At 41.6% G+C, this 27,539-nt stretch overlaps 1 long non-coding RNA gene across 4 annotated transcripts in view; it reads right to left on the bottom strand.

The window, feature by feature from the left end:
* LOC128915860 (uncharacterized) overlaps positions 1-27,539 on the bottom strand; it is a 53,420-nt gene that overhangs the window by 12,340 nt on the left and 13,541 nt on the right. For 3 of the 4 annotated variants that reach the window (XR_008468777.1, XR_008468775.1, XR_008468776.1), the window contains exon 3: positions 2,688-2,771. The exons of the other annotated variant lie outside the window; for it this stretch is intronic. This is a non-coding gene — a long non-coding RNA (uncharacterized LOC128915860). The remainder of the gene's footprint in view (positions 1-2,687; positions 2,772-27,539) is intronic. 4 annotated transcript variants of the gene reach the window in all.

Raw genomic sequence — 27,539 nt, forward strand, 5'->3', positions numbered from 1 at the left:
GGAAGTCTGAAGTCGGGTAAAATATAAGCCTCTTAGGGCAAAAAAAGGGAGAAAATAATATTCTAAAACTAAAACTAGTCATATGGTTTAATATCAAATTTTTAGCATGCAACATCAGCTTCTTTTTTTCCTGCTTAGATCAAATTGGAAGCGCATTACCATGAAGTAGCAATATTCAGATTTAGCCTTAAGCAAGCAAGGGACAATTTTAATAAGGAAGTACAATACAAAACATGACTGCTTATCCACAGTAAGTGTATACAACATGCGTCACTCAAAAGAACACCTCCTTTGTTTTTAAACTGGTTAAGTCTCCTTCACTTGACACCAAGTTTCCCCAATTCCAAATTGAATTATATGTACGTACACAGCTAAAACGCTTCAGAGCAGGTATCCATTAAATCCGAAAATATTACAGGAGTATCAACTTTTTTTTTTTTAAATAAAAAATAAAGTGGGTCTGACACTGAGAAAAATATCCATAAGTGCATTATTATGAATCATTCTTCAAGGTCAGTTATTTACTTCCAAGTTCAGACTGTGAAAAGCTGGAGGGAGTTTTATGTCAGTTATGTGCCAACACATCTTCAGGACAGAAACCTCTTGTGTCTGGTTTATTTTCCCTCCCATTAGCTTCTCCCTCGTGAAGAGAGGGACGGAGGGAAGCAGGCAGCTGATGAAAAGGAAAAGCGACTGTGATGAGCTGGCAAGCAAATAGGGAGTCACGGAGGGACTTCTCCCTCTCCTGAGAAAGTCCTGCAGAATGTAACTGTTATTGATACTGGACACATTCCCCAGTACAACGGAGTTACATTAAGCAGAAATCAACACAGCAGATTCTCTTTTTCCTAGGATTTTTCTTCTGGGTATCTACCAGGCTGGATAACTTTCAAAGACTGGACGTGTGCCTTCACCTAAATAAAATAAATCCCTTCCATTTTCTATTTTTTTAGATGTGAGAAAGAGTGAAAAAGAAAAGAAATGGACATAAATTAAAGCAATAAACTAGAACTGGATTGCAGGAATTCATCAGCAGAGGTGGTCAAGAAAGAATGCTAACAGATTTATTTTTTTTTTAAATCCTAACCCAAAACATACTTTATCAGTGAAAATTAGGAAGAGAGAACTATATAAAGAAGACTTAATGTAAGGACCAATGGACGTGACTGATAAGCAAGACCTTTTACATTTCTATGCTCGGGTGTTAAAAACCCAGGACAAACACTGGACGACAGAAAACATTTCCGTGTGCATTAAAACGAAGCCTTCCCCTTGGAGGAATTTTAAGTGTTCAAGGATAAACCTTAGACACATTTCATTCAAGAGTCACTTAAAGGAAACCATGGTGTGTTTTATGCCCCCCCATACACTTTGCCCTGCCAGCCCCATGGAGAAGAAGTAATTGCATCCTCCTCCGGTGCACGCTGCTCACGCTGACGCTGCTTAATTGCTTTGTGCAGAGTCTTGTCATGAGAATGGAGCCCAGCCAGAGCCCAGCTTGCTCAGCAGCACTGGGACCAGAGCCCAGCACATCTGCCGTGTTCATTTCAGTGCTTCACGCTGCCATCATCCAGCGCAGATTAGAAGTAGCTCTGAGGTCACCTCGGAGTTGTCGGATGAGGTGCCCATTTCTTCACCTCTTACAGCTTCCAGGTGAAGGAAGGAGGTGGGCATGGGGCTGATGTCACTTTACCCATATGGCAGATCCATCTAGACACCAATGTCACACGGTGTTACTGGTAGTGACTGAAGCCAAGGACTGAATCCCTGCCAGCAGCCTGGTGGCTTTAGGAGAGCTATCACAAAGGGGTACTTCAACAACCCGGTTTTCTAATGCCAAAGGAAAAATTCTTCACTTTTTGTTAAAACACAGCAACCATTATGTCACTATTTTGATTCCCTTACATCATTTTCTGTCTCAAGGGTTACGGTTCCTTTTCAACATCTAAACCAGCAGATTTGCAACTCATCCATTCTCACGTATGGTAGTATCTTGGCAATCTTCATTCGTATGACTTATATTAGCTACGTTCTGAATTCTCACAGCTTGAAAGAAAGGTGGCTAAAATTTACTGAAAGAAGAGATACTTATCTATTAATAGCAATGCAATCCTCCTGTCAACAAGGCTGTTAATTGCTCTGTGAGAAAATATTTAACCTGCTAGAGTGAAATTAGACTTCTTATTCCAAGCAGAAAGTTAAAAATAATTTTTTCACACATTAAACACACAGTTTGTCACCAACATTCCCATTTCTAGTGCCACGGGGTTCCAGCAGACAGCAATACTGCTGACTTTGCAATGGTTACACAGTCCAGTCATTAGTGACAGTAAACTAGTCTAACGAGCTGTAACAAGGCCTTCGCTGCTGTTTTGCATTACTTTCCATATTTTACTGCCAAGCTCTGCTACTTTTACATCCCACCCGCATTGTACGTGCAGTAGATAAATAAAAATGTCTCTTTCTGCGCAAAATTCTAGAGGGACAGGAAAACAAGTTGAGTGTTCAGATCTCCGCGGCAGCCAGCTTGTTCTTCTTGCTATCACCGAGGCGTCAGGTGGCACAAGCCGCGCACCAGCTCCCAGACCCACAGCTCCCATCCCTGGCCGGTACGGCACTGCCACCTCCCTGCCTGTGCGGACTGAAAAAGGAGCCACTCGGCACAGCCAGAACCACCAGGTATTTACCTGATCGCATGAATTCTGTCGCCAAGCTGGGGATTGAGCCCCTTGCACAATGTGTGACGTGTCATTTCAAGGTGAAGGAGAAAGCTGCACGGAACACGGAGAAGCTGCAACGTGCCTTGCTAATGCAAAGTGCACAATCTCTTTTAACCGAACCAAACCTCTCATTTTGTGGCTCTTCCAGCCCAGGTGAAAATACTTGGAGTGGTTTGGCTGCTACTTTCTGCTCAAATAAGAAAACCTTTCTAGAGATGTATCTGTAGGTCAATGACACTGCAGTAAGCACTGACTATGACTGTCTACAGCACAAATAAATACATTTGCAGGACAAGAGTACTCACGCAAGAAATTCAGATATGCTCGTTCCCTGAAAATGGTGGGAGGCAGTTTATGCTCCCAAACACATGGAAGCAGTTTATGCTGCCCACAAACACAAAAACAATTTAAAAATAGCTTTAAGTTGCCAACTCATTCTGATAGAAAATACACTTCACAATTAACATCATCTTGCCCAAAGACGTTTTTCCAAGTATCACTACCGAGTCTTAAAATGAATACCTAAGACCTGACACAGCAGGTAAGGGAAAAGGCCAATCAAGCAGAGCACTCTGTCTGACAACAGCCAGCTGTAGATTTTTATGACAAAGATGGCATAATCCCCATGCCGGCGAGCTTCTGAGATGGTTTTCTTTAATATTCACTATTTGACTGAGCCACCAAAAAAAAAAAAAATCTGTTGAATCTGGTTTTGAATACAGTTGTAGTTCACATCTCTGCAACGTCCTGTGCTGATGAGCTCCACGATGTAATTACATGCTGTGGAGAGAAAGAGTTTCTTTTTGGTTGTTTTAAATCTACTGCCTAATAATTTCACTAAGTAGTCACTGTGTTTTGTATAAAACGCAGTACACTCATTCCTGAAGAGCCTTTTCTACGCATGCTGTTTACAGAGCAGTACGTATGGTCACACGTTAGCACTGCACTATTCATTCCTTTTCTTCACCAGCTACAAATACAATGGCCAGCACAAATCCAGTAATTAATCTGTTTGACTAATGGAAGTCTTCCTCAATTCAAATAAAGAACCCTCTATTCTTACCTTCTGTTTCCTATATGCTAATAAGTTACTAATCCATTTTACACTGTAGGTAAAATGGCTTTTTCCTCCCTCCAAGTGATCTTGCTGGAAGTGCCTGAAAAATACTAATATACAGTATATTGACCAGACCACCCTTACCCAAATATCCATTAACTCCTTCAGACAAACCTGATTGATTTGTCAGGCACGACTCCCTTGAAAAGTAATATTTTCCTACTATATCATATTTATGCATGTGTCCAATAATCTTTGTCATCTAGTAGTGTTCTGGTACAGAAGCCACACTTGCTTACCTGTAGTTCCCCCTATCATCTCTCTTGCTATTTCACATAAAGAAGTACATCCTTTTTGTCTCCATAACACTGAGGCTGATTTAAATGACAGGTTACTCTACAGTTAATAGTCCATATTTAAGTTCCTTTTCCACCCACGATGCTGCCATCTGTTCCTGTCATTTTGTTACTTTATCGATTGTTTTGACCATCTTCTACTGACACATCAATTTGTGACAGTTCCTTAGACTATTCCCACAAGACAAGGAGCTGATAGGGAGCCTGCCGAAGCTGTCCTAGACTGCACGCCAAGGCAAAGAAAGTATTTAACTCTTCCACTATCACATTACTCTCCTTGAATGCGACTTGCATTATTGTTTATTACTTTACTATTGATTACCTGTTAACTGCAAAAAGCAGGATGAGTGCCAGACTGTTGAAGACACTGGTTTCAGAGTGTTTGGGTTTGTGGTTTTTTTAACTATGACTGTCATTTCATCAGAATCCTTTTAGCTTTTCTTGTGGCTTTACATTTAAATTAATTAGAATGTATGTTCTTGCAATTTTCCTTCTTTTGCTATGACGTCCACTTTTGAAGAGTCTCTTTCACTTCAGTTGTTAATCATGCTAGCATTTGGTGTCCTTTCCAAGTCATTCTGCCTGAAAGCATTATACTCTTAGATGTTCCTTTAAAATTATTTTTAAAGAGCCTCCTAAATACGTGTATTTTTTGAAGTTAAATGTTTTACTGTGCCAGATTTATTGCTTCTACCAAGACATCAAATTTGAATAACACTATGTCCAACTTCATAGTAGTATCTTGAATTATGTCCTGTTCGCTATGCAGGATTAATCAAGATTTGCTCCACCTTTTCAGATTAGGTTATTTATTTCGCTCAGAAATCAGAGGTTTGTAAGATTTAAAATCTTTAGTCTCTAACCTTCAGCCTCAAACCCAGCCAATATACCCATAATTACAATTTAACTTCTGCTTTTGCAGCTTTTCTAATGTCACTTAGCCTTTCATGGATATTATCAGTATATTGTGATGATATGGTCACGGTCTCAAGATCTTTCCATGCAGATATGATTATTTTTTTTTATTCATAAAATTTCACAGCTCCTTTTGATGCAATTTATTAGCTTACCGTATTTGACTCTAACCTATCCTGAATATATATATATATAGGCCAATTCCTCTATAGCATGTCCTGCTCTATCAATCCTATATAATTTTTACCCTGGAAAAAGACCATCTCTCTAAGTAACTTTCCTTTGTATTCAGAGAATAAATAAAAGTATATGATGCTTGCCTAAACAGGCAATTGCACGATATGCAAGAATTTAATTCAGACTTATCATGCACATAACACTTCAGACCTGGAAATCCATGGAGATCAGGGTAGACAAGACTTTGAAAAAAGGTTTTGGTCTCTCTGGTTCCTTTATTGTACTCATCAAAATAATACCTGTATACCTAAGGCTGGATTTTTCGGAGAATCAATAAAACGATTTAGTGCACAGAGTACAAAAAACATACCAAGCTTTTAAAGAAGTGAGAAACAGCACCTATGTGAGAAGGGGACCCCAAGAAAGCAGTTCCCCAGAGCAAGGAGCACAGGGAGCGGAGCAGCACTGCGCAGCCCGGTGTGTCCCCACCGGGGACCACTGCAGCCAGCACCACGCTGGGGGTTACCCACCCACCAGTACGTTAAGCCACATAAAATGCCATCTGGATCCAAGCATGAAAGATTAACATCAAAATTCACACAGTTACCCATCAGAAGGAGAAAATAAACAGAAAATGACATCCTTTGAGTGTTATCCTAAATGAATACTGTCCCAGGCTCAGAAAGCCGGGTCCGTATTCCTCTCGGCCAGGGGTGACAAAACCTGCTACTGATGGAGAAAGTTAAACCCACGTTAACACCCAGTTCTTGCAAACATTTCCGTTGTTTTCTCAAACAGGATTGATGAGGCACACCAAAACCTTCACCATTCTTGCTTAGGCTATGATCTTTTATTTTATTTCACTTATACATCCTCTGTGCACAGAGCTTCCAGTCCCGGGTGTCACAAGGGAATACCTGTCATCTCTCTGGTCCACAAGAGAAAGGAAGAAGAAAGCCCCTTTCCTGACAGATTTTTTAAAATAATCACAGCTTTCATCATCCCTGATCAGTAAGCAGTGCTGACGCTGCCACGACAGCCAGCACAAGCCCAGTTGAAGTGACTTCCCTCAGTTCTTCCCAAGCTCACCCCAAAGGCACGGGCCCTCGCCCCTGCTCCCCCTGAGCACCCCCCTGTGTCTGCCAGGCTCCTCAGGCAACACCGTAAAGGAACTTCAGTCAAACCAGGCAACAACATCAAGGAGCTTTTGGTGAGACTGCTCACAAGTGCTGACACCTTTACCCACACTCGAGACAGGAAAGAGACTTAATTGATTTTCACCTCACAAATCAAACCCACTATGCTGAATCCCCTCAGCTTTGGGTGTTGGGAGAACGGAATACGATGGAATGCAGCCCCGCTGATGCAAAGCAAGATCCTGTTTTACAGTGACACACATAGACCAGAAAACCACGCAAGGACCTTTTCCTCCCTTGCAGCTCGCAAGTATTCAACTGTTAAATTACACCAAGTTCCATTGATTACAAAAAGCAATACAAGGACTATAGATATTTTGAAACTATTTGCTATCTGTAGATGAAAGGACTGCTTTCAAAACCAGTCTGCTGCTCTGAAATCGGGGCTGAAGCTTTGTATGGCCCGTGAAGGTGCTCCATCACCTTCTCTGGGAGCAGGGCACCAAGCACACCCTGGCCCAGCCTGGGGAACGAGCCACGCCAGTTCCAGACCTGAAGTGGCACCAGAGACACAGCTCCAGCGGGGAAGTATCAACATGGATGTTTGCACACAACTTCCAGCCAATTACAGACGCTGAATTTAAAATGCACTCAAGCAACCTCATTAACTCCACAGCCAGAAATATGCTGCTGTAACTCTTACCAGCATGAGGGTGCAAGTGTCTGCTTGGTGTAAAACTCCTCCAGACACTAAAATAAAATATTTCCTCAGCTGAAGTTTCTTCATATCCCCTGGGTCATTCTCTCAGAGTTAACGGTGTCCCGTAAATCTGACTTAACTATGTTGCATAAATCTAACTTTTCAGTGACAAAAGCTTACATAAACGGATGATAAAATTGTCTCGATTCCCCCATTGGGGGCTGGAGCTAAACGAGAGACAGATTTAGGGTTTCAGATGAACTGAGAATACTTACAGGCTCTTCTAAATAGGGCTTGGGATTAAAAAAAAGGTTGTTGTTTTACCTCAGGCTGCCATATTTCTGTCTCAGCACAGAAATACTCACACATGCACTACGCTCATGCAACCACTCCCCACCCCTCTGTGAGGCCGCAGATTTATGGCACACACACAGCAGCACGCGGGTACCAGCAGCTCTGCTCGCTGGGCTTTCTGTAGACAAACAGCCTTCCAAGGCAGCACAAGACATGAAGAGAAACACTCAGGTGCATCTTGTTCCTGTACGAATGCAATCTCTGACCGGAGGTCAAATGCAGAACAGGGTTATTTTGGTTTGACGAATGTTTTAAAGCTTAATACAAATTAATAACTGCAAATAAAAAAAAAGCTGTTTACATTCAACTGAAATTCTTGTTGCCATTGAACATGAATTGTTATTGCGCCAAAAAAACGTTTTGTCCAGGCTACCTTTAATCATGTTACTGTGAAAGCTTAAAAACTGCAGATCTAGGTCCATCCTTAGGCACAAGCTTCAGACTGATGGAAATGTTGCCCCAGGCAGTTCGCCCTCCTTCACTCCTTCAGCATAACCATCAGAGGAGAACCCTCGCTCCTCCCTTCACCTGCGGCAGCTGGGATGCTGCCCCTTGGGGAACCACCACCACCAGCGCTGCTGCCCTGTGCAGCACAGCGGGGTCCGGGCACAGCGCTGCTCACTCCCCGAGCAGCCCCCGCAGCAGCCCAAAGCCTGCTGAGCCCAGTTCCTGCTTTTGAGCTGTTCCTGCTGCTGGGCCTTCTGGCTCTGCAACCCTCCTGTCACAGGTGGGCGACACATGGCAGTGTTTGTCCCCGCATTGGGTGAGAGCTGTGAGCCTTGCGCACCCACCTGCAGCATCTCAGCCCGCCCCGCAGCACCCGGCTCCGAGCTGCGCCCACACGCTCGCTGTCCGCTCCCTCCACTTCACTGCTTCCTTTTCACTTGCAATCATTCAGCTGCCGTTATTTCAAAGATGAACTCCACAATACTTGAGAGGAAGACCTTGTTCTGTTTTTCCTACTGAACCTGTTCTTTTTTGCATAAATAAATATTCAGGTGAGACAGAATTAGAATACAGACTCTCTCTATAACACTTTGCCCATCCCAGGAGCCCTCTACCCCACCAGCTATAGTCACTCTTTTCTACCACAGCTCTCTCAAAGACTAAGTTTTCCCTAATAAGCAGAACAACTTCAGTAGAAAAGATTGAGAAATTCATTCTGTAGAATAGTCTTCAGCACAATGCTTAGAATATTCACTGGATATTACAGGAAAATAAAGAATTGAGCACAAATCCCATACTAGAAGAAATTAATGATGTGTATACAGGACTCTCAGCACTGAGTAAACTATTTGTACAAAGCAATCCCAAAGACACACAGAAACATGTCATGAAGAGTGGAGAAGAGGAAGGATTTGCACCCAGAATGGCTACAGTACAGGGACAAAGGGAAGAACAAAATTGTATCACTGCACGTCCTGTTCCCCAAAACAGATTTTCCAGCAAACCTGATCATCCCCACCAGACAGACTTGCACAGGAGGCTCTATCCCTCCCCAAATTAACAAATCCAGGCAGGGAAGCACTGCTGAGATGGGGCCCATTCCAGCATCTTCCAAGTCCACAGCCCAAGTATCATCGCTCACCCTGAGAAACACGAACAGAACCAGCAAAAGGCACCCCTGCTGCAGGGGACTGATTATGGGGAAGAAGCTCAGGGAGATTCAACTCCACCCTCCCTCCACACACTTTCTTTTCTGGGAGCTTCTCTCGTTCATTGAGGGCAATAAAAGCTGCTATCAACACACTACCAGCTACCTCAACGTATTTTACTCATCTAGAAGTGAATTATTAAGAACTAGTAATAATATTGGAAGGAGCTTCCAGGCAACCAGTACCTTACTGAACCCATACTTCCAAAAACGTCAGGAACTTCCCAGAACAGTGCACCTATCACCACTGATGAAATGCACTCTCACCCACCAAACCATCTTGAAGATTTATGCATTCCCTCCGTTTCACTGTTTCAAAGGCCTTAGAAGATGGATAAATTGATTTCTTTTTTTTTTTTTCTCAGTTTGTCAGAAAAATGGGTTCTATATACAGATCAACCTGCAATTCTCTTCTGCCCTTTTGGCCTCCTTTTTTGATCCATAGTTCCAGCTAAAAAGCTTCCAAGTCCTCCTTGGAATATTGTGCTGCTAACCTGACCACAAGTCTCACCGCCATGAATGCAGGCGGTGCTTTGTCTAATGGCAGCAGAGTGCTTTATGCTTTTGCAACAGCAAATATAACTTGAAATCTTCCTTCGGTTCATGTTTAGTATGGTCTATCCTGACATGTAACGGTGCTGCCATTTCACTTTGGCAGATGCAGTAGAGACATTTTTAAAGGTCTTAGCTTTTCAAGCATTCTCCCAACTAGACATGCTTATTAAATTTGTTATGAGCATAAAAGGCTCTTTGAATACCTCCACAATTTCAAAAAGTGAAATATGGTTCTTATCAGTTTTTAAATGAATTGAACTCAAGCATTAACATAAAAACAGTTAGACACTAATCATCTAGCCGAAGAAAAGGACATTACAAACCTAATGAAAACAGCAGGGAAGCACAGGGGAAATAACAACAATTCTTCGCCAGCAGCAGCGTGTCTGTGGGCACACCAAACTTACCAATAAGCTGACATTTACTAAACAGAGCACAGACGTAACCAAGTTTTATACAGGGTTTTAGACCTCCCGAGAATTTGCCATCAGAAGGCTCTCAGCTCTGAAAAGCTAATCACACCCAGCTCAGCGTAGCTGTTCTCTGCAGTGAAATGGTTGAGTTTCCATCCGGTTTGACTTTGGAAAGATGCATACAGCAGAAACAGCCGACTGATCAGAAGGCAGACAGCGTGCAGAATTCCAATGCCGGAAGGCAAGCAAAATGTCTTCAATGTAAAAATACATTATTTTGCTTTTATTAACACATAACCGTGCTAAAAAGTCTTGGGCACAGATTGACCAGGACAGAGGCCAGAGAGCCCTCCATTCCCCAAAAGCAATATACGATGCAATATAGCTTTTCTACATTATAGCTTATGCTCTTCCACAGGCAAATTTCAACTCCATGTATGTAATAGGACTTAAGCCCTGGGAGAGGCTGCAGCAGCCTTTAAAAACAAGCACCAAAACCAAAGCACACCTAGATATTGCCTCTACTGGGATATTAAATCGTGACAATTGCTTTAAGGGAGAGGGAAATCTTTTCTCAGGGAAGACAAAGAATTAAAGGCAGGTTTCCTGTAAGGACAGCAGCATCAAAATTATGCGTGAAATACTTTTTCCAGAACACATAAAAAAACAGGTCATCATGTTCTTCAGGCCATTCTGGCATTACAATTTCAATACGGAGTAAGAAGAGGAGCAACTAAGGCTCAGAGGTTCCCAAAATATTACTTATTTTTTGCAATAGTTTACGTAGCCTCTTATGCTAAAAAAGCATAAAGTAATTCATATGATTTCATTATTTAAAAGCAGAGAGAAAGGAAAAAACCCAAACGGGCTCAGGTTTATAACTGGATTTCTTGGCATAGTCCTTAACTTTCCCTGCATCGGAGGGCAATAACCATTTCCAGAAGCCTGTATTAGATCTTCACTGAAGTGCCTCTTGAGGAGGCTGGATTTATTAGTGTAAACAGACCGAAACCATGCTAAAAGAACACATGGACTTAGTTCATCTATATCAAAGAACACGGCCAACAGTCACTAGTGTGTATTCCAGCTGTGTACTCATTTGATAAAGTTAAATGAAAATAATGTCATCAAAACAATTATCCTAAGCAAGTACTTTGTTTTCTCTATCTTTTCTCATTTCCAGCAGTCAGCTGGCAGCACCACAATGTACGGGCTGCCAGGCACACACAACATTAACGAACAAGGGAAGTGGCCAGGAGAAATCCTGAAGTGCTGGGACAAACTCCGCGGGTCAGGAAGGGCTGGGCAGCTCCAGAGGAGAGGGTCCTGGCTAGTGGCTGGAAATGGGCAATGGGCTCTCCTTCCAGCAGCATTTCTGAGAGGGTACAGCCGCTCTGACTTCCATCATGACCCACAAACAAGATGGCTGGGGGATCCCAGGATCCCAAACCCCGCTGAGGCACTCAGCATCTTCATACTGTCCAACAGTAGGCCATTCTGCACACATGGAAAGGGTTAGGCCACAACTGAGTGTAAATATAGAAATGATGGTATCACTTACATATTCCCCATCATCACCACTAATTGCTAGCACAACATGTCAAATATAGCCAGGTACCCATGTCTCGTGACTTCACTGGGAGCTATTTTCTTGTATCTAGCAAGAATATAGTTTCCCATAGTAAACCTGGTTGGAATGCAGTTAGTTGATTAAATGGAGGAGTTTAAAACCAAGGAAGCAGTAATCCACAAAATGGAGCTGAGCCTAGAGCAGAAAAGTTTGTATCAGACATAAATGCAATTGTAATAAATCATACTAGTTTCATCCTGGAGAATTACTGTTATGTGCTGTTTCTTACAACAAGTACCCTTAACAACTACAGCCAGACAGTCTCTACCTTTTATTATTTCCTAAGTGTCCAGTGATAACAAGCCAGATCCGATTAATCCTCCTTCCTTTTAGGAGTTACGGGCACCAAACAAAAACTAGTCAAAGCAAGGGCTCTCTGGCCCATTTGACGAAAAACTGCTGCCAAATCACACTGACAGAGATGGAAGCTGATAAATCTTTAACCAGTCTCTTATAGCCTGGGTTTGCATTTTCTTCCTTTTTTTTTTTTTTCTTACCTAGTAGCAATTAGAACATCATATACCTTGAGAAAGTGAAATACTACAAGGAGAGATTGCTATTAAGAATTAATGTTTTTATTTCTGCTAAATGATAAAATTCAGAAGCAAAGCTTCAACCCTTACAGCACAATAGTCAGAAGGCCAACAATCAGCTAACAGAAAGGACACATTTTTCATAAGTATACCTCCCCCTGGCTCTGCCTTTCTTCTTGTGTGCTCAGCTGTAGCAATTAGGAGAATAATCTATAGGAAGCCTACCCCCAAAAGCCTCTTTCAGCTTTCTCCAGCTGTTTCCTTCTTTTTGTTGCCAGCAAACTCAAGCTCTGAAGAGATGATTCACCTCAGCAGGACTCCAAACTCTACATCTGCTCTGGGGGCATAATCTTCACTGGGTACATGGAAATGGTCTTTAAACTAACGGAGTCACTAGACTAAGCAAAAATTTCTCTTCTCTGAATCTACTTTCTAACGTTTTATTTTCAATTATATTTCTAGATGAGTATTTTCGAGATTATCATCTTTCTTTAATTGTCATAATGCTGCTTTGCAACACACATTGCTCTTCTAACAGTACCTTACTGCACTCTACAAATGCAAATCTGCACCATCTTTTTAAAGACAAAGAAACTATACACAGTGACCCATCCAGCAATACAGAGAAAATCCCTGGAAGAAGTGGAATTGGCATCCAGTTACCGTAACTCTCCCAAACCGCAACATAATGCTGCCCCATAAACAACACTGTATTACTGAGTAGTACAAAAAATATGTTTTGAAAATGGATTTGAACTTTCCATTCTTCAAGGAAATGGGAGTGTTCTCCCTTATTCCAGCAAGTGATTGGAAAAAAAGTTGTATGCCTGTAATTCATGTGAAATACGGCTGCAGTATGCTCCTTAGTGCAGGGAGAAATCCACACCACCACTGAGAGGGAGGAAGAGGGCAGAAAGAGAGAAGGACACAATGAGTTGAGGAGGAAAGCTCTGAAGCAGTGGAGCTAATTTGGACAAGCACATTGAAAATCACGTACTTTTTTGTGGGTGGTAGATACAGGAAGAGATAGAAGGAAAGTGATATGGACAAGACCAAAGATTGCAGATTACACAGTCCAACGCTCTTTGTGCCTCCATGTAAGAAACATGTTATTACAGGCTGAGGAAAGAAAAGGTAAATGATTTTTCCCTATGCGTACAGAAGGAGTTCAGATATTTGACTCCCAGGACATGTGCGCAAGAGCTGCTGCAAATGAGTATTATACTGAGAAAAAACGCACTGACGCTTATCACTCAGGAGAACGTACAGAGCAGCTCCTCAGTTATAACTCGGAGGGAAGCTTACACTGATCTTTATATTCGATAAATAAAATTTTCCCCTCTCAAGAAAGAGCACATCATTTTTGTGAAGCACAGAGAAGCTGGAAAGAGAAATGCTCACCTCCATCCTAATTTCTTTCCTCCAACTGAACTGAGAAAGACTGCACAGGAGGTCGAATACATGACTTTCTTCATGTAACAGAAAAGAGCTAGTAAACTAGAATCTTCTACTAACACAAAAAGAATACTTTTTGGAAAGTAGCCGGTGGGCATCTACCTTTGAGAAAAATCACAGAAAATTTCACGGGTATCTAAATACTGTTTAAATGGAGACTCAACAATTTCTTTGCTCATAAATATAAGCCCACGGAAGAATGTTCAAGAATAACTCTGTTCTTGAGAGAGAGATTTCTTAGCCAGAAACTAGTCTGGGATCCATTTAGTCCAGTTCTTTCATTACCACACAGAATTTGTCAGGTACAATATCCTGTTCTGAAGAACAAGGCCACAACAAGGTATTAAAAATAATCCAGAGATCAGGAGAAAACACCAAGTTAAGAGAGTATCTAAAGCAAGGAGAGGCTGTAGACAAGGCCACCCTTCCAAATTAATGTAGCTTCCCCACTATTAGGGCTACACATGCGTGTAAAGACAGCTCTAACTTGGGAAGTCTGCTGGAAGAGCAGGACATTATCCACTAAAAGATCTTGACTAAGAATTCAAAGGAAAAACAGTCATACAGAAGCACAAATACACATGAATCAACACTAATCTTCACAGAAAGGAAAGAGAGCTAGAGATAAAACATTCAGATTTATGTGCTTTTCTGCAAACTTACACATTTCACTAACACAAAGAATTATAATAGTTCTCTTCCCTTACTGGTCTTTAGTGCGTTCAACACCACAGATCACAAGAAATGCCACATATTTACAATACCTAATACAGAAGAAAAATCTTAATTTTCACCACCCAATGGCTTCCTGGCTTATCAGAAACTTCTCTCACAGATGCTGAGCAGGCCCTTTTCCACTCTCTGGAGACCCAAAATTCTCTCTTGAACTACTGGGATTGTGAATTGTCACTACCTCCACACTCATTACACAGTCACCATCTGCCAGTGACTAATAAAAATAACAGTTACCTCATGCTCCTAAGATAACTAATCTCATCACCTTTTTAGAATCATTAACAATGAAGAACAGCAAGCTTAATAATCCCTCCCTTGGTATTTGGAGTGCTAAGAATATATTATCATAAATAAAATTCATTTTTATTGTATATTCCACAACATGAGTTTCTATATAAGAGACAGAAAAACTGAGGACTGGGAAACAAAGACTGAAAAAAACCATTCAGTCATATATTATGCTTTGGCTCCCTGGGGAGGAGAGAATGAAACATGGTCCAAAGCTGAGGCTGGAGCTTAGCTGTGGACTAGCCTCACTAAATTTAACAAACATAGAACGGGATCCCATAACCCCCAAGAAGGCGGCCTCTTGAGATCATGCATTTTAGCTTCTGAAACACAACAATGGGACCTACCCACCGTCACAGCATAAAACACGATTTTCTCAATAATGAATTTGCTGACTCCCACTCAGGTAGACACTGTTACCCACAAAGAGCTCAACAATCTGCTGTTTGAAACGCTTCCAGCATCTACTTTTGTTGTTTGTCATAAAAACATTGAAGTAAATAGTCAGCTAAAATCATATGCATCAAAAATCCTCCACTGATCTCCTGAGAGGCCAGCTGGGCCCCATCACGCAGGTTCACCTTCTACACCACTTCAACAGCTACTCAAGCTCTACTCAGGCTTGGAAGATTAAACTTGCTAGAACCTCCAATTAAAAATAAGAAAAATTTATGTTTCCTTAAAAGAAGAGACTTTTCAACTCAAACACTGACGTAACAGCAATGGATCACAAGGAAAAACACACCTTCAATCCCAAAGAACCACCTTTACATGAACAGTCACACACATTCTGCTGCAATGAAACCGCTACGGCTCCAATCATGTATCACAGCTTGTGGCATCAAAGGCAGGTAGAGGAAAAAAGTTTCAACAAATTCCACATTCTGTACTGATGATGATATAACCTTTTTCTACAATTCTCACCTCTGTTATGGTCTCTGAACATCAAGGCTATCTTTTAATAAGATCAACTGATATAACTGGGGGGAAATAAAAACCCCATATAAACTTTGAAGTACCCAAACCCTGAAGAAACACCTAAAGCTGGACGTATATGCCCAAAAGCTGCTTGGTTAGTCTTATCCTTGCTGACAGAGTTACCTAAAAATAGTTTTTATATATTCCTCATCAAACTTTGGCTTTCACTTAGTTCATTATCAGGATTTGAGGCACTGCTTGCAACACAGAATAAAGGAAAGTCCAAGCAAGTGACATATTCAAGTTGACAGCACCCTATTAGAGGGCCCTGCATTAGCTATCAGTTATTCTTCTCCCTCTGTAGTCAGTAGAAGATGTGAAGCTCTCTTTGGCAAATGTACTCCTCGGTACCACAACGTCCTCATTTACTTGTCTGCGTTGTATATTACTGTTCGTATCAGAAAGTTTAATTAGTCCCTTGCAACTAAAATGTCGTCTTTCGACTAATTTGTATTAGCAGGAGAGATGGATGAGAAAGCTTCATTGACAGCTTAAAAACGTTAGATATGTTTCCTAACACTGTTTCTCAGCTACTTTTGTATTTTGCTTCAGATTGGCCATTTTAGGGAAGTATCGTTCACTGTAAAACTCCTGTTGTCTTCCATACTGAAGTTTTTCAGTCACATCTAAAAAGCTAGGTTCCAAATTATAAACTAATAGAAATGTAATTCTTGTAAAATATTTTAAATGAAACAAATATTGCTAAAAGCAAACAACCACAGCAGTTTCCATGAGCATGTTGAAATGAGTTCTCCCCTTTATTGCCTGAAGTATCACCGTGGCCTGTTGCTGCTCTGCAGGCCAGGCATCTGCTGGCTCTCTGCAGCCTCTCCTAATGCGAACTCGCTTCCCAGGTCTCCTGCAAATTCCTGCACAAGCAAACCACAGTCCCAGTTTTCACAAGGTCTCTGTCTCCTACTCATCCTTCAGGCCCTGACAGTGCTCAGCCTTTCCAGGAAAGCTCAAGAAAAGCTGCCCGCAGCGAGAGCCTGTTCTAACACCTGTCTCTGGTGCTTTGTGTTCCACCTGCTGCAATGAGAGCAGCAACACCATCCTGCAGCCAGAGCGTACAGATTTTTCACTGTGTCTCTGACATCTCAGTGTGTCTCATCTAACTGGAGCCGCAGAAATGAGATATGTACCTTTTCAGGAAGGCTGCCAATGTACACCAAGCTGAGACTGCTGAGCCCATAGACTGAATGAAGACCTACCTCCACATTTAAGATAAAATCCAGTACTCTTCCTCATGTTCAGCTGGGCCTTTATTCCCTGGCACTCCTTGCAAAGGTCAACAGCAGCACACGCAGCTCTACCCCCACAGCAGGTCTTGCGTCTCGTCACACAGCACATGTTTGTGCTTTATGACAACAAGCAGAATTTGAATTCTGATCTACAAACCCCTTAATTTTTACTTAGCGAAAAACCTAAGGCAGATGGAAAGCAGCAAGGAGGGTTAGAGAAAACTCATTATTACAGAACATGAATTATTACCCACAAGTCTCTCAGGTCACCTCTGCTATGCTGTGAAACACACATACTCTTAGCACAAGGCTTATTAAAATACAGACTATCTGACAGAATGGGGCTATTTTTACCTAGGCTGAACAATATCCAGGCATCTTTCTCAAGCAGTTAAATCAAACTCATACTAAAAAGCACATCAGGAAGAAACTTAAACCAAGCAAAGTATCTCAGAGACCAGTTTTTGCTCATATCCCCACCTTTCTGTTGTTTCTGTTGATAAACATGGTAGAAATTAAAATGCTAAGAACCACCAAGCAGCCACCAAAATGATATACAGAAGAAGTGAAACTATCCAAACTTCACAAAATCCACAAATCTTTCCACAAGATCGCAGCTGGCATCTCAGTGTGCGATCTTCCATCACATCCGTTATTTAGCCCATGTCTATACTGTGTCGAATTTAAACCAGCTGCCGGGGCTACTCCTGATCTGAGAGTTGAAGCTGGCCGGGATGCAGGCAGCCAGCCCGCCCTCAGCTCGCTGTTACCATGGCCACACTGCAGCAGGACCTGCGCTGGCCAGCCGAAAGCCAGCTCATCTATGTCCCCATCAGTGGCAAATCCATGTAACACGGGCACCCTCTTAAAGAAAAGGTGGTGCTTGTGCCTTTGTGTGCTACCATCATTCCTGGCAAAAGAAACTGGGAAAAACAGAATTTTCTCAGACGCTCCCAGCAGTTGTTCACAAAAAATATCAACCGTGCTACATGCTACATGGCATCTTTGTGTGGACAACCACCAATGCTTGAAACAGTTAACAACGCATCACATACTAGACAACTAATGAATAAATTCTGTCAAGAGTGTAAATGGCATAAGAGGGAACAGTCACTGATATCCCAAACTCTCTCCTTCAGAAAGATGAAGAACTGCTGTTCTTAAAAAAGAATATTACATGATCTTTGCCTTCTTCAATAAACCAGATATGAATATAAAAAGCAAGAACAAATATGTGTTTTCAGCCTGTCCATTATCAGGTATCAGCAGACTGATAAGAACTGCACACACAAGAACTACAGTGATAAAATTGTATAGACAAGTTGTCTGGTTATGACAGCATTCCTTGGAAGAGCAATATATTCACAGCCTGTGTTGACAGCATTTTAGTCAAGATTCCTTCTGTGAATCCCTGCTGGACAGTGAATGCCACTGATTTCTGAAAGCACAGTGCTTAGCTTCTGGCTTGCATTGTCAATTCCCCACCTGCTGCACAGGATTCCCCCTGAGCGCACACCCAGCCCAGCCTTCCGAAGCAACAGCCCCTGCCGATGGATGCTCCAGGAGCCCTCCTCGCGTTGCAGATACCCAGGCACCTGACCAGGACACTGCTGCCATAACAACAGCACACACGGCCCGCGGGGACCCCAGCCGTGGGACAAAGCAGGGTGGGGCAGCAGCAGGCTGCTGCGGTTGGCCAGAGCTGAAGTCCCCGGCCTTGCGCGGATGCTCATCACAGCGGGACCTCAGTGCTCACCTTGATTTCACTGCAGCTCTGATCATAAAGCACATACCCAATCTAATCTTAAGAGAAATCTGGCTGGAGAGCATCTCATCAGTGAAAAGACTGACTGCTGTCATACCCAGGTGATATTACTTTCCATGAGTCAGTACAGAAGAGGTGGAACTGTTGGTTTTGGGGTCTTCGCTTTTACCCCTCAGACTATGCAGTCTCAAATGGCCACAGACTGTGATGTGGGACACAGATGTTTGTTAAAGCACAAATAACTCTACTTGTTAAAATTTTATCTGTCCATAAGGGAGGTCAGAAAGGCTGTCGAGAGCCCTCCTGACACCTTATTTCATGCAGTCCTCTTTGGTATGTAAATAAATCTTAGAAGTAAACATACCCAGAGCACCATCACGCAGGACATTTGCCTCTTAATTTCTGTAAACAACAGCTTATCTGAAACAAACTCACTAATTTTTAATATTTTTTTTTAATTTTTTTTTACTAAATAAGGCTTCAAGCATATTGGATTTAAACACGAAGTTACAATCTTTCACCTTCTCTTATTTTATGTACATAAACTACCGTCTTCCCTTTCACACACACAATCCTACTGAAAAGTGTTCTCACCTCCTTCTTCTCTTGTGTGCCTCTTCTTACCCCGGGCATGCTTTTAATGGCAGTACCAACTGGTTTGTAATTAACTTTTACTCTGGTTTAGTTATTGACCATTTGCCAGGACAGATTATGCAGAAGCAGCTATCTCACCCTATTTCATAGCAAGGTTTTAGCCAGAGGTAAAACACGATACCTAGTAACAGTATTTTTTTTTTACCCTTCTGGGAGAGTAAGTAACCATGGATGCACAAGAAACAATGCCTGGAGATAAAAAGGATGCCTCCAGACAATAATGTTTGTCAGAAGAGATTTGCACATTTCTTTGAACTGATATATTTATATCCTACTAGTTATTTGAGAAAAATCTCGGAGACCTTATCACAAAGACGGTCGAAGTTACGGTTATATTTTTTTCCCCCCTCAAGTCTAGGTTTCTTTTTAAAGTATCCCTCAAACTTTAAAATTTGCTTTGAACAGTTTTCTTTTCAGTCGTTTTAGTGATTCACACCTATGCAAACACCTCTAGGCCAGAATATACCTGTACAACTTGGCAGGAAACATCTTCCAAATTTAAGTCTATTAAATTTTTTACAAACAGCTTAGGTCACGTTCTGAAAGACCTGACTTTACTGTTAAATACTCACTCTCTTGTTCTTACTCTGCTTTTCCATGAAAAGCATGGGACGTTGCTGTTACTGCTACACAAACACCACACAATACAACTGACAGCTTCAATAAGTTGTACAAGTAGGAAGCAAACAACAGAGGTCACCTTAGGGTCTTTTTTTTCCTTTATAACCACTGGAATGGCAATTTAGAGAATGTTCTGCTCAGCAGGTTTTCAGCATCTGATTTTCCCTCTTCTCTTAAAGGCAAATATCAGAGGAAGGACTGTGTCACAGGCTTTGAAGCAACACTACACATGGACTGGAGGAACAGCAAAGATAGAGGTCATCTCCCCTCCCAATGTAAAAGAGCAAAATATTCAGCACTCACCTCCAGACCCCACCATTTTGCTCCATTTAAGTCACCTTCACTAGCCCCAGCTTTATAGAGATGGGTGTTTGCTCTGGGTACCGCAGCTTACAGCACACCCCACGCAGAACCCCCAAAGGGCGAGGGGATGTTAGATGGGAGCTTGTGCTGCAGGAGGAACCAAACGCTGGTACTGCTTCCCAGCCTTTCCTGGGGCTGCATGGCCTCCTGTAGTTTGGAATTACCACGGTACTGCACCAAAACTAACTTCGCTTCAGAGATCTAACCGACCATTAAAGATTACAGGTGCCATAGTATTTAAAGCAGTTTTTAACTTCCTTAGTGAGATCTATCTCATTCTCTTTCAGAAGATGAACTGATAGAAGTTGATTGGACTGAAGGCTACACGAAACATGCCAAGTATCCTGAGCAAGCTGAACTTAGACACAACTGTAGAAAAATGAGCTTTTTCTTAGAAAGTACAGGAAGTCTACAGCATTCAGTACTGATGCACGCACATCTCACACAATAATCACTGACACCACAGAAAAACGATTCCACGTACAAAAGTATCCCTTATTATAAGGGTTAAAAAAACATGCGAAACTACAACTGCTTCTTCACCATTAGGACAATGTTTACTAAAAGAATTTCAGTCTGCAGATTGTGTCATAGGAAATGTCATTATGTTCTACAACGCCAATGGGAGCTGACATATTTCAAAAATAATATGCTTAAAATCATTTTACTCTACCAAACATGCAGAGTAAGCAGAAATTCAGGATGCCTTCATGGAGGAGTAGATATATCACACACAGAGCAACTCCTTTTTTAAAGCCCAGTGTCTCAGTAATTCAATTCCTATTTTGTTTAAATGCTTAAAAGAACTCATTATACTACTGAGCACTAGTCTACAAAATCTCAAATGTGTAACTACGGACTTACACAATATGTAGAGGTGAGGAAAAAGGATGGCCCAGCTTATCAAATTTCCTCAAGCTGCCAAAATCAAATCAGTGTGTACCAGAAGTGTATATCGAAACGCTAATTTGTGAACCTCAGAGACTGTGTCAGGCTCCTGAATTCAGTTACTTTTCAGAAAAGAAATTTGGAAATGGCAGTGGTAAACTGCATAATGTCAAAGCTAACATTAGAACAAAACAAAACACCAACCAAAGAGATTCTAACACAATCCCAACATTTCTACTCATTCCTTCAGTCCACTAAATACCATAATACTTGCTATGTTACCATAATACCTTCTATACTACTTTATTGTTTCACCCAAAATTAAGTGAAACAAAACCAGTATGATATGGTGAGTCAATCATATAGAAGCTTATATGAAAAAATTTTAATTTCTGCAATCAGACAACCACCAACCTGATGTCCCCTAGTGGCAGATCCTAAGATGGTGTCAACTGTCACAATTCTCTTGACCTCAATTAAAGTAGGAATATTTGTATCACCTAAGATCCACTTCTCATTGGTTTTATAGGGGCAAATCACAAACAATCATTTAAACTGGTCCAATAACTGTTTTGTCATTTCTAAAGTGTCTGACTGCTTGGGACAAAAATAGGAATATATATATTTTATGAAATACGGCTCTTTTCACCCTTGTATATAACACACATGCAGACATTGTAAACACAGCAAAAGCTGGTACAGCAGCTTGATTGCAAAGGGACAGGTTCTACCATTTCCCTTGAGGAGCCTCAAATTGTGACCCCAGGATTGAAGGCAAGCACAATCACTTGTCTTTTCTGAAAATTTAGCTACAATACATTAGGTATCCAGAGATTCAATTTACAGCTTTTAAGGCCCAAAAGCGCCATTGCTCATATATTCTGGCCTCCCCCCCGCCAAAAAAAAAAAAAAAAAAAAAAAAAAAAAAAAACAAACAACAAAAACCACACAAATCCAGAGTCCACTAAATTTTACCAGCTACTCCCTTAGGAAGAGCTGCATTTTACTGTATTGTATTTCCCATAAAACAGAATCCCAGAAAACAGATTTCCTTCAAAAAGAAATACCAAGTGCACAATCTCCCTTGGCAGCAAGTACCCCCAGCAGTGGCTCCGTAAGGTCAAGAACATTTATGTGCAGGGAACACAAAGCAACGTGCAAATGGGCGAAGACACACAAGATCTGGCCTGTTTTCCACTACAGGAGATCTCTGCAGAGCGTGCACCCTGTGGTCCACCAAGCAGCAACCGAGTCGAGCACAGGAGCCAGGAATCACAAGTCAGGCTGACCTCCCAGCACACCAGGAATGGGAGGATGGGCACCATTAGGAAGTGCAGGGTAGCTGAATTTCACTTGTGACTAATGGCTAGGGATATTAGAACTGAAACAATCTGAAACTGCTGTGTTTTGCTATATATGATGTTAGAAATGCAAAAAGTCAGTCCTCATTGCAGCCACTGTAAGCAAGCTAGTGTTTATTTCCCTTTTTTGTTATCTCTTTCTCATGCATTAAACAATTTGTCTGCTTTGCTTATATTGTCAATAGTACTGTGTGCCAAGTGTGACATAAAAATTTATTTAGAATTTAATTAAGTTTCCAAAGCCACCGGGAAAACAATGGGAAGTGGGCACGTGAGAAGAGGGAGGGAAACATTCTCATCCTATGAAGTTTGAAGCTCTCTTCCTTTAAAAAAAAAAAAAAAGTTATCTGAATCTTGGACAGGAACTGCTTAGTTGAATTGCTTTAACACAGCGTACATCCTTCTCAAGTGACTGGAATTAAAAATTCAAGCCACCAGAAACAAGCTCAAGTGCATTTCATGATCACAGGCTTATGTATTTGTTTATATCCTGGAGTCACTTTGAAAATATCTGCTCAAAACAGGCCAAGCCTGGAACACCAGCATCTTCATTCAAAAACCCAAATTACAAAGCACTGTGAGAACAAAACTGAAGGGCAGCTGCCTCTAATCAATACTACCAGTTTTCTATTTCTAAAGCTGGTGATGCATTTAGTAAAAGAAAGCCAGCAGTCAGATTCCCACCTCTGTTATAAGTAATCCAGCGTAACCCAACAGAAAGTCTAGCTGCTCAGCATTTACACCAGCATGAAATTCAACCAAGTTGACTCCCACAATAAAGAAAGGGGAAGAAACCTGGTGGGGAAGGGGGAAATATTTCACACAGCTCAAAGGACTGCTCAACTAATTATTCTCAGTGATGAAAGAAAAGGTTTTTCAACCATAACAGAAAACAACCTAAATCACACTAAGATTATGCGACAGAACTACAGGAAACACAAAGTTTTGAAATGACACAGTGAAGGTAGAATACAAGAGCAAACTCAGATAAAAGGCCACATGAAGAAGTAGGTCCTATGCAAAAAAAATAAAAATAAAAAGGATTCTTGTGAGAGTCTTTTCACTGGAAGGAAAGCATCTATGTCAGAAAGAGAGAGAGAAACAGAGAGACACAGATCTGAGTCAGGGGAACAAAAGCAGATCAGTACAGTAGAAACAAGTCAGCAGCCAGTCCCAAAACAGTCTGGCGCACAATAAAACATACCAGTAATTACCGGCTTCTGAGCAGACTTCGGTGAGAGACAGTGGAAGAGCTGCAGATGAGATGAACAGATGGAAAGACAAAGCCAATCAGGAATCAAAATACAGAGTTACAGCAAGGCGAATCTCTAACAGTGTACATTTTGCAGTCTTTATTTCCATAACTAGGTCAAGTGATTTTTTTTCTACCCCTTAACTGCTGTCTGCAGTAAAAAGTTCTGAAGTGAGAAGGATGGATCCCCAAGAACCCCAAAAAATATACTCTGAGCACGTATGGAAAATAAAGACATGGATGAGGCATGTTAGAAGCCCTTTAAACAACAAAGGGCAGCAAAGACACAGTTAATTCAGCAATGTAAATAAATCAGTTTGTAGCATAAAATTTAATCAGTTTACAGAGCAGGGCACTCCATGAGAATATATGGAAGGAGACAAAATACAAAGTGGTTTTCAGAATGGCAGCAGAGACTGGGGTGATGGGGGGAAAAATTATGCTGACAGACGGCAAAAACCTTTGGTAATTGCATTTAGTTTTCTTATCAATAGGAATTACTTTTGCCCCCTTAATCATAAAAGTTTCCCAATACTCTGTTGTCAAAACAAATCTGTGATGTTAGTAACAACACACTTTATGCATTAGCATTCCATGACCACAGGTTTGTGAACGTATCAACTAAAAACTCAGGAGCAAACAAATGGGTTGTTCAGGCAAGTACACAAAATCTAGTCTAAACTACTAAATGATCCAAAACATTTCAGCTAATATTGTACAGATGTTATCAACAAAAGGCTTTCTCTCTCGATTCTGCCCCGCACACTCAACTCACTGCAATACTGGCATATGTGTAGATAATCCTGAGCAGGGCTGATTCTGAATGCTAAGCAAGAGTTTATTTTGACTGAGTGGGAACACAGATTGGCCATTGTACACAAGTTTCCAAGTGACAACGCACAACAGCCTCAGCATGCTTTTGGCACAGGACACAGTCCATCATTTCCAAGAAGCAAGAATTCACTCAATATTTGATCTAAAAACCCCTGAACACCACAAGAATTAAAGATGCTTAATGCTGAAGATTATGTTCCCTCCTCTGCAAAACTGGGCCTAACCAAAAGCCTGCTGCTGTCAATGGAAGACTCCTGCTGCCTTCACTGGTCTTTGGCAAGAACACAGAGGGGGAAAAAACTGCACTGCTGGAGCCCAGGGGTGAGGAGAACCATGGCAGCAGCAGGCACTGATTGCTCTACTCTTGCTGTGGCAGTTTGGCCAGAAGACCAGGATGGACTCAAAAGACCCGAGTCCCATGCTGCATCCTGCTAGGCGATCTTTGATGAGTCATTTGTCCTCTGGACCTCACTTCTCCAGTCCTTCACTCACCTCTGCTGTAAAGTTCTCCAAGATCTCCTGATGTGGTTAAAAAAAAAAAAAAAAAAAGCCCAGCACATTGAAGTTCCACTGGCCTCTGCTGACACAGATCAATGCCCAGTCCTCTCTGGATTTTTGTTCAGGGTTTATCTTACCACTTTTATATCTTGTTGGCCAAGAACCAACTTGGTCTCCATGCCAGCCATCTGCAACGTAGCCGAGCTGAGACACATAACCACTGAGATCATGACTGCAATGACGACTCTGGAATAGTAATACCAATGCCGGCACCATGAAGGACAGCGGAGTTTAGGTTTATTTTTCAAATTATTATAAATTTTGTTTACTTATCACAAAGGTTAGTCCTTCATTTTCTTCAACTGAATGATGTCTTTAGAATGACTAGAGTATTTATTAAAGCTTTTGGACCACTGAAATTCAAGAGTAAATGAAAAATAGCCAAGATCTGCACTAGGCAAGAAGCTACATGCACTCAGAAGTACAAATTATAAAAAGCTATGAAATTGGAATAAGTGTATAAAATATTTACTATAGTAAGGGAGGCATTAGCTAGCAGTATTGGATTGTATTGAGAAAGAGAAAATTTGGACTGAATATTAGAAAACTGTCCTGACAAAGTGCTATTGATTAGAAAAGTAACATCCTCTGTGAATGGAGGGAACCTCTTCAACTGACAATGAAAACAATTTTGGACTGAAAAAAAAGCCCAGTAAATGTACAAGGGGGAATAATTCAATAAGAACCCGGTTGCTTCTGCCCACAGAAAGCAGCAGCACCTATCTCGAATGGTACTTGGGTCCTCTTCCCCTCCCTTCCAAAAACTATATATTTTGAAAACATTAGAAACTGCGTATTTTGGAAACACCAGAAAGTTAATCTGAGGTAGAACCCTAGCTGTAGAAGTGGGCTGATGAAACCAGGAACATGACATTTAACATCTTCTCCCACAGCAGCCAAACACGGCAAATTCTCCATATAAACCTAGTCCAAACACAGTCTTTATCCAAGTTCCCATGGAATGAAACGAGTCTGACACCTCATCACGTTTTATTAATGTTCTTTTACCGCCTTGGGTTCGTTATCGCCAGCTTGGAAAAGAGCCACTGCATTGCAAATAAAAGGCCCAAGTGGGTCAAGTGAAGACCAGCTTCTCACACAAGGTGAGCCAGTGTCACAGGTCCAGATACACTGATATCTGGAGAGGAAAGAAATTAAGCTCATTACCAGATTTTTCTGCCCTGTGCCCATTACTGGTGACTTTCAGGTCATTCATGTGGAACACTGAAAGCTCTTGAGAAAGACTTCAAAACCTGCATTCTGTCTCGGGTGATTGAACTCCATCGCTCTCCTGACCCCACTGCGTGCTGGAGCACCTGGAGACCGCTCTGCTTTACATCAGCGCCATCTGCACCCTTGAGGACTATGAGCCTTCAGACAAGTAAATCAACAGAGCTGCACCGTCACACCTTCATCCCCTCGGTCTCTCCTGTGTCACCTTTGCCAAGGTGGGATCACTGCGACACGTGCAGCAGCAGCAGCCTCCAGCAACTACTCCGCACTTTCACTGGCACGTAGCTGGGACATGGGAACAGAGGTAGCCCTGAAAGCTAACGGCCAGATCCAGGCCTTCTACTTCACACAGAAAGCATGGTGGAGCTGGCCAAAGTTATTTGTGAATAAAGGGGGGCTTTGATGGGGTTTTTTGTTTATTTTTGAAGCTTTGTCTGCTCAACATACCTGTGGAAACTGAAGCTTGCAAACTCCTGCATCAAGCAGGTCCTGGGCACAGACTGCTTTTTTTTTTTTTTTTTTTTTTTTTTTTACAATTTTTGTGTTGTGTTTTTTTAATATGTTAATTTTGTAATTTGCTTTTTGTAATATGTTTTTTGTACCTCTTGCCAGTCACTACACATCCCTTGTTACTCAAAAGCAGCTAGTCAGGCACAAGCTACATCCAACGTAGTTGTTACTAAGATTAGCTGGGAAGGAATGAGCAGAATTCAAGGGTAAGCACTTAACAGAGACACACACAGGTGCCTGGGTGCATCCTGGTGGATGAGAGGTTCCTGTTGCTGCTGGCATCCCCCAACACAAGGAGGAGGGTTACTTATATGCTTAAACTATTACAGACACATTGGCAAGGTAGCAAAACGCATGAGAATGCTCGGGGATAGAATAGTATCCTTAAGCAAAAAAAAGCTAAGGAATGCTGCGGCCAACTGGAGTGTTAATAAAGTAAGGGTTTGTTTTTTTTTTTTTAAATAAAGCTATTACTGTAGCTTTCTTCAGAGGTACCCAAATATATTTTTACAGGGATAAGAAGAAACACAGTGCTTAGTTATGGCTACTTCACAGTCTAGTACTTGTATCATGGACATAGGCTCAGATTTTAGCAATGAACAG

The sequence above is a fragment of the Rissa tridactyla genome, chromosome 10 (assembly GCF_028500815.1).
Source record: "Rissa tridactyla isolate bRisTri1 chromosome 10, bRisTri1.patW.cur.20221130, whole genome shotgun sequence".
NCBI classification, from domain to species: Eukaryota; Metazoa; Chordata; class Aves; order Charadriiformes; family Laridae; genus Rissa; species Rissa tridactyla.